At 31.6% G+C, this 7676-nt stretch overlaps 1 long non-coding RNA gene across 2 annotated transcripts in view; it reads right to left on the minus strand.

Annotated features, from left to right (window-relative positions):
- Positions 1–2817, minus strand: part of LOC149415450 (uncharacterized) — a 97504-nt gene extending 94687 nt beyond the window's left edge. For both annotated transcript variants that reach the window (XR_016303759.1, XR_016303760.1), the window contains exons 1-2: positions 2732–2817; positions 729–888 (exon numbers count right to left, since the gene is read on the minus strand). This is a non-coding gene — a long non-coding RNA (uncharacterized LOC149415450). The remainder of the gene's footprint in view (positions 1–728; positions 889–2731) is intronic.
- Between the last annotated feature and the right edge of the window lie 4859 nt (positions 2818–7676).

The following is a 7676-nucleotide window of genomic DNA, read 5'->3' on the forward strand; positions in this document are numbered from 1 at the left end:
GCAGGTACTTACTTTGGTAGTTTATCTTTTGAAAAATCGATAATGCTTTTGAACGAAATAAAATAAAGTAGCCCACATACTATTTGAATACTGGGATGTAACTCTAAAGGGGACGCGAGCATGCGTTATTAAAGGGGCATTTTTTTGCTATAGGAAATCACAGTTAGATTAGGTTAGGTTATATATATTAATTTAATATTTTCAAGGTTTTATTTTCTTTAACTGAATTAGTTCGTAGGTAGGTAATAAAGCTAAATCCATATATTTGAAAGTGAAATATTGCGTTTTTCCGTGAAGCGGAATTCGTAACCTTTACCACATTTTTGTATTTAAAAGTTTTTAAATTTTGCGTGTTAATTGAGCAATGCTTTTTCCAAAATATAACTGCCTGGGACTTTTCAAGAGTGTCGCTGAAAAAACCGTACATACGATATGGGTATCAAATTACGCGTCTCGACCTCCCCGACCCGAACGGCTCGGTGAAAAAATGATCAGTAAGCTCCTTGCCCCTCTTTTTCTTAAAATATCCATTTTTTTCTTTAATTTTGTAGTCCCACACCCTCGCCTCATCTACATTCAAATACTACACCACGCACCACATTTTTACCCATTAGTTGCCTGCAACGGGCAAAAAGCTAGTTAATAATATTATCTAATAGTACAAGGTCAGAGATGACCATCTTGCTGATATATGGCCACTACAATACTTCTAATATCGAAGTCAATACCTGGAATGTGACAAAGGGTCGACTATCCCTGTAAGTCTGCCGCTCGAGGTCCGGGTCAACGGCAGCAAGCCGAGGAGGCGTCTCTCCTTTTATGGCTGCTTTTTTTTGCATCCGCAGTCCAGCGCCAGGACGTCTGCACCGGAAGCATCTCACTTTCGATCTGAAATATTTATTTCCAGCTCTCTGATTATTAAAATAAGACAATCCTTACTCGTTCCCCGAGGATTTAATATTTGGATTTGTAATTTTAGCGTTTGTCGCAAAAAGAACTAGAATAAAAGAATATTCAGCCTTTAAATAATCCTCGATTTCACTTCATGAATTGAATGTTGTTCGCTTAACTCTGAACCAATTCAAGGGTTCGCCATCAAACAACTCAAAAGATCCTTAATATACTTACTCCGCGTTTCCGCTAATTCCTGGAAACGGTATAGGAATTGTTTCATGCGTGCAAGTCCCCATTTGTACAACGGGACTAACGGAGTGCCTGAAGGTCGAGATATTGTGACGTGATTTTTAAACTTTTGTTTCTGCGCCATGTTTGCTTGTATTGACTCCTAGTTTCCGGAATGAGTAAATATTTACCTACGACTACCGTTTTTACTACTACAAAAAATTGCCCCTTTAATAACGCCTGCTCGCGTCCCCTTTAGAGTTATATCCCAGTTTTCAAGTAGTTTGTGGGCTACGCTAGGTTTGTATAGACTGGTTTGTGATTTAATTCTACCTAATCCAACCTAACCTAACATGTACGGAATATTTTCTCAAACGGTAGTCGTAGGTAAATAATTACCCCGGAATGAGTCTACTGTGATCATTTTAAATGCTGGATCAAATAATGACGCTAGCTTTATTATTTCAACAACTCAGGGTGTAGACGAGACTCCATAGAGATCTTTTCAGTAAAATATCTTTAACTCGCTTTACGTAATTATCACAAGAAATCAAAATGTATATATCTTATGTATAATTCATGTAGTATTCGGAAAATACACTTGAATACAAAAACCACTCAGTTAGATATCAATGAGGAGTAAGTATTTCGGTTTCACAAAAATTGAAAATGGAATGAATTTCAGAGTTATTTCGTAAAAAACGGAAAATTTGGCGTCTTTTCTTTGCGCCATGTTTTGACATAATAATTTTAAATTGCTTTTGTTTTAGGCTAGTTTTATTTTTATTTATGTCTTAAATTAACCCAAACTGGCATCCTTAAAACCTATTTTAGGGTCATAGGTTCATTTTTTGGTTTATTTATTTAGAATTTACGGCACTAGTGCCATTTACATACATAGTACAGTATTAAATTTGTATAATTTAAAAATTAAAGAATTAAATTAAAACATAACAAATAAAATAACAGTAAAGAAAGAAACAATAACATAAACCTGTTATGTAGTGACCTCATTAAAATAAGAGGCGTTAAAATGTGTTATTAGTGCAGCTTAATTATAAATTGAATGTGAATTCACAAGGCATATTGAGAGTATCTGCGATTTTAGCATAAAAGTTCCCAAGTGGGTGCAATCTATTTACGAGTATTTCAAACATGAGTATACACGCAGTAATTTCAACGTAGGAACTGTGTATTTATTTATAGAAACAGGACTTGTATTTACATACCAAGATAGGTAAAATTGCGAAAACATCAAAAACATTATCATTTTTTTACTACATAAAACAGATATTAAAAAAAATTTTTTTGCAAAACTTAAAAAAATTGGATATTCATAACTTCCCACAATCAACTCCTTTTTTTTGCTAATTTTGGAAAAATATTTTTTATTTCCGGAAACTGCAAAACTTGCCTCTCGTTATTATCTAACTACTAACAAGTATTAAAAAAATGAAATATGCATATTAAGTGTGCCCATATTTTATGTATATTGACGCAATTATCTTTCAAGTGCAATAATTCTATAGGGGGTCATATCATTTAAACACAACGATATAGTTAAAGAATTAATCAAAAGGTAAAATAAGCATAAAGTTATAAAATATACCAGCTGATTGGTCCCTCCACGCATTTCGCTTGCTTCGCCATCAGTATAACTTCGTCAGATAAACCCCTTCCTGCGCCAACTCGCCGTAGACTAAAGCTTGAGATGGAATGTTGGCTCAACTGGTTGGCTCCGGTTGATTGTTATTATTGTGGATATTTTTAGCGGGAACTTTCCGCTACTAAGTAAACAACTGAATTTAAAAACGCTAATGAAATGGTTTGGATCAAGATTTTCTATATTGATACTGTGTATAAATATATTAGTATCCATTGATTGTATGTATGTAATGGTATGAATATGCCTATGAGAGTGTTTAAGTATGCTGTGTTCTTTTGAGTGTGTGCATGCCTATGAGTACGTTAACTGTGTTATATCTATATGTCTATTTATTTTATGTTTTTTAGTGTAAACACGTTATTCTGAATCTATTTTCTATATTATGGCTTCGCTGTGTACTTTTTTTTTAAATATCTTTAATATTGCTAACACGACCTGCTGACATGCTGTTTTGGCACTTAAGCGATTAAGCGTTTATATTAAAAAATAAAAAAAATATATAAAAAATATTTTTTTTGCTTAAACCGAAAACTTTACCAAGAATATTTTCCTTTAATTTTTCATTAAACATTTTTCCGCATTTGTGGAGTCACTTAGAATTTTATCGTGTGTGCAAATGAATAACAAAAATATCAAATGAAGCAAACTGGATCCGACAATTCTATAAACACTTTTTGTATGTCCTTTTTGCTTACAATTTTGAAAATGAAAGCCGTCTTTAGGGGGAATTGAAGGAAATTTCTTCGAAGCATTTTTGGTTCCATTTGGAATTTGTCACGAGAACGATAAAAAGGTTTTTTCCACTCGACGACAAACGAAATATAACATTATTACAGAATTATTTTTTAATCCAATTACAACGGATGAATATATGAGTAAAATGAAATTTTCTCTACGTTTTGTGTTTCTTTAACACATTTATTTGGCCTTTTTAGAGTTTTATTGAAAGAGATATTCAATGAAACGTACACATGAGGATACCCCGTGAGAAAGAATAATGTAATGTATTGTTTAAGCATACAGAACTCTAAATTAATTTTATGAAAAAAGATTACCTATTTTACAAATGCATTGCATTTCACAAAATAATATATTAAAAAATGAATCATGTATTACATTTATATAATTATACACAAATTTCGACTACCATAATACGGACATGTGTCTAGTGTGGTAGTCGAAAAGCATGTAAAAAACTGTTTTCAAATATATTTTATGAATAAAGAAAAAAGATTTTTTTTTACTTGTGTTTGCTGGCAACTCTGGCCGCTAGAGGCGCTAATGTAATCCGGTTAAAAAAATATCTTAAAAATAAATTTACATATTTTGTGATAATTCATTCGTCACTTCGAATATATTAAAACGATGTCGCAATACGTGTATTTGTGTAGGTATTATGTAAGTAATCATTTTTCTAAGTGTGTACGTATGATCAAAATATATTTAAAAATATATTTATAATTTACTAACGTATAAATTTGTTAATATTTCACAAAAATCCATTCAAATATTTGAAAGAAAACCAACCGAGCTGGCGTAGCATACTGCCATCAGATTGTATGGGAAATGTAAGAAGTTAATAATAATAACAATATTTGGAAGATTTGTGTAGCGCCGTATTTGTGCAAAATCACCTCAAGGGCGTTGTACAAAAATATAATACATTTCTACAATGCTCTATGTTATTACTAACTACAGACTAGTGAAGGAATTATAACTTTCCTATAGTATATTTGGTTGGGGTGATCATATATCAAAGGCGCTCCCGAAAGTTAGTGTTCGCTGCTCTCCTTGCAAGGAAGGATCGTGAGGAGTGGTGGGGCCTTGTTCAACAAGGAATTTAGAGTCATCAGCCATGAAGAAACGCAGTCTACGGCAAGAAGATTGCTCTGATGATAGCCAACCTCTGATATCAGAGTGCCCATGAATAAAAATGAATATATATCTAAAAACGTAAATTTACGCAACGTATGACTGTTACGGTTACAAAAATATATTTTGGATACAAAATAACTTATTTGAAAAATATATTTTAGATAACCGACACGTAAAATTTTATTTTGCAAATAAATAATTCTCTTTAAAGAAGACGATATCAACAAGTCCAAGGAAAGCAGGAAATAGACAAAAATACAAAATAAAATAAACAATTGGGATTCGAAGCCGTAATTTCTTGCCTTACTGGGACAAATGTCTACAAATTGAGCTATTACCACCTAATTAAGTTTTGTCATTTTTATCAATCTCATATTCAATTTTGAATTACTTACTTCAATTATTTCGCATATTTTTTGCTGAATCTTTTTTTTGCTGATGTTATCTTCCTCAAGATTAAATATTACAGTGATGTTTGCAAGCTCAATAAGTTAATCATAATGAAATTTAATAAATAAAGAATGGAGTCTCGTATAAAACCGAATATTTTTATCGTTAATTTTTCAATCTCGTGTGTTGCAGGGAAATGGTTTACGGCCGAAGAAATTTGCATTCACACAGCTGAATGAATCCTTTAGAGTTTGCATTGTTTGAGATTACCGAGATAGAAGTGATTTATCATTACAAAACCAACGGAAATACACAGTTATTAGTTAGAAAGGCAGGATTAATATTATGCAATGGTTGTTGGAAACACTCTATCGGGTATTGATAAAGAAATACTAGTGATTGTTTAAAAAAGTAATATTTGCACTATCTTTTGGTTTGAACATTTTATTGTTAACAATTATTTTACAAGCAATAATTATTCGCCTGAAACACTCATCCACATTGAAAAATCTCCTGATAAAAGATACATGACGCCAACGGGACCCGTTGGCGTCATGTATCTTTTATCAGGAGATTTTTCAATGTGGATGCGTGTTTCAGGCGAATAATTATTGCTTGTAAAATAATTGTTACCCTTTGTGCTATGCATAAAAAATCTTGTCTTAAACATTAGCTTACCAAAAAAAAAAAAAAAATTTATTGTTAAATTACGTTATGCTTTATAAACGATTTTTGAGAGTTTATTGGGTGTACAAATCTTTTAGAGTACAAGTTTTAATGTATTTGTGCCCACCGAAAGTTTCAAAAAAGTATATCGAACTAGTTTTGAAAATCCACCCGCAGTCCCAAAGATTAGCGATGTTTATCAATTCCATTTAAATTTAGGTACGCGATTCAAATGAATATTTTGTGTATTTTTGTTTCATTCTTCAGCTTCCAAACAAAAACACAATTTATTTATTGGAATAACTTATAAGTAAAACCACAAATTGTAATATTTAGTTATTGAAGACAATATTAGCGAAAATCTGAAACAGAAAAATTAGAAAAAAACGCGGTCTCATCTCGGATCTAAATTTTGCGAAACAACTGGCCAATGTATATGCTCTTATAGCATCGAATGATATTTTTGTCTAAACAAGAAAGAGATATAGAGGTCACCCAGATAATATGAGATAGAAACTTAATTATTTCTTATCAAATCATGTTTACGATGTGTGTTTAAAAAAATAATAATCATTATCTGGGTGACTTTTGCTCCCTTTTCTTGATCGAGAACTCGATCCAAGTAAGTACCTATGTATGAAGATACATCAATGTGAGCATAACATTATTTTTTTTATTGTCTGGATTTAAAAAATAAAAAAAATGTGTGTTAATTTTTTTAAGAGTCACGTACAGTGGATGTGGTTGGTCCGAGATTGATAAAGTACAAATCCTCGTTACTTTGGGTAATTAAGTATAAAATAAGATATAAATATAACACGTAAATACCCACGATACTGTATGCAGGGTGATATAATAATATTTTTTTCTGAATATATATTTAAATTTAGACTTTCTTTTTGTTAATAAATAAATATAAATCTTGAAAGTAGAAATTAACTCACTTTCCGACATCCAATCGAGCTGAAATATGGCAGATAAACTTGTTGCAATGACAGTTACAATCTACCGATTTTGGTTGCAATCACGCATACCCGTGCAGACATATACACATTACATTAAAGTTGTTAATATACGAAACAAGTGTCGGTCTTACCCATGGATTTTTCTCAGTTGTAAGCGTGTTCGACCCCAGTCCCTGGGGAGGAAGGTTCAATCCTTAGTCAATCCGAAAGAATATATAAATATTTTTAAATACATTCATTAATTAAAATAGATTTATCATACTAAAAATAGAGCTAATTTCAGGCGGATGGATGGTTTGTAGTATGGAGAAAGGAGCAGAAGGAGTAACAGAACAGCGAGAAGGTAGAAGAAGAAGGTTCAGAAATACCTGGCTATTCAGATCTGGTCGCTAAACATAAACGCTTGTTTTTGATTGATGTCGATTTGAAATCAACTTTTAATCTTTTCGTAGGATATGTGCCATACGGTAACCGGATAAATCATCACAATGATAATTCATCACATCTTTAAAAAGTTATTTAAAGTCATGGAAAGTGATGAAACAAAAACTTTATTAACTGAGTTATGTATGTTAGGTTAGGTAAAAAAAAATCATCGTTTCTAATGACTTTATATCACTTTTTAAAAGTGTGTTGAATTGTCACTGTGTTGAGTTATCATGGAACAGTGCCATACATGTGAAAAATAAGATTTGTGTACGAAGTTACTTACTTATTAATTTATATGTTTATACTTATCTGTATTTCTTACACCGTATTTTTTGATTTTGTATATTTATTTTGTATTTTATGCATTTTTTAAGGTATTGTATGAAAGAATATTGCATCAACAAAACGTTTCTCAGTGTTTTTAAAACAAGCTTTACACTATAAAAAGGTCGTACCACGATGTATAAAAAATGTAGTCTTTATGTATCTTCTGATTAATAAAGAAATAAAAAAAGGATTTAGTACTTTGAACTCTGGATTGACGGAATTCAATGTTCGGTTAA

The sequence above is a fragment of the Hesperophylax consimilis genome, chromosome 18 (assembly GCF_061612785.1).
Source record: "Hesperophylax consimilis isolate HC1 chromosome 18, BYU_Hcon_1.0, whole genome shotgun sequence".
In the NCBI taxonomy this organism is placed as follows: domain Eukaryota; kingdom Metazoa; phylum Arthropoda; class Insecta; order Trichoptera; family Limnephilidae; genus Hesperophylax; species Hesperophylax consimilis.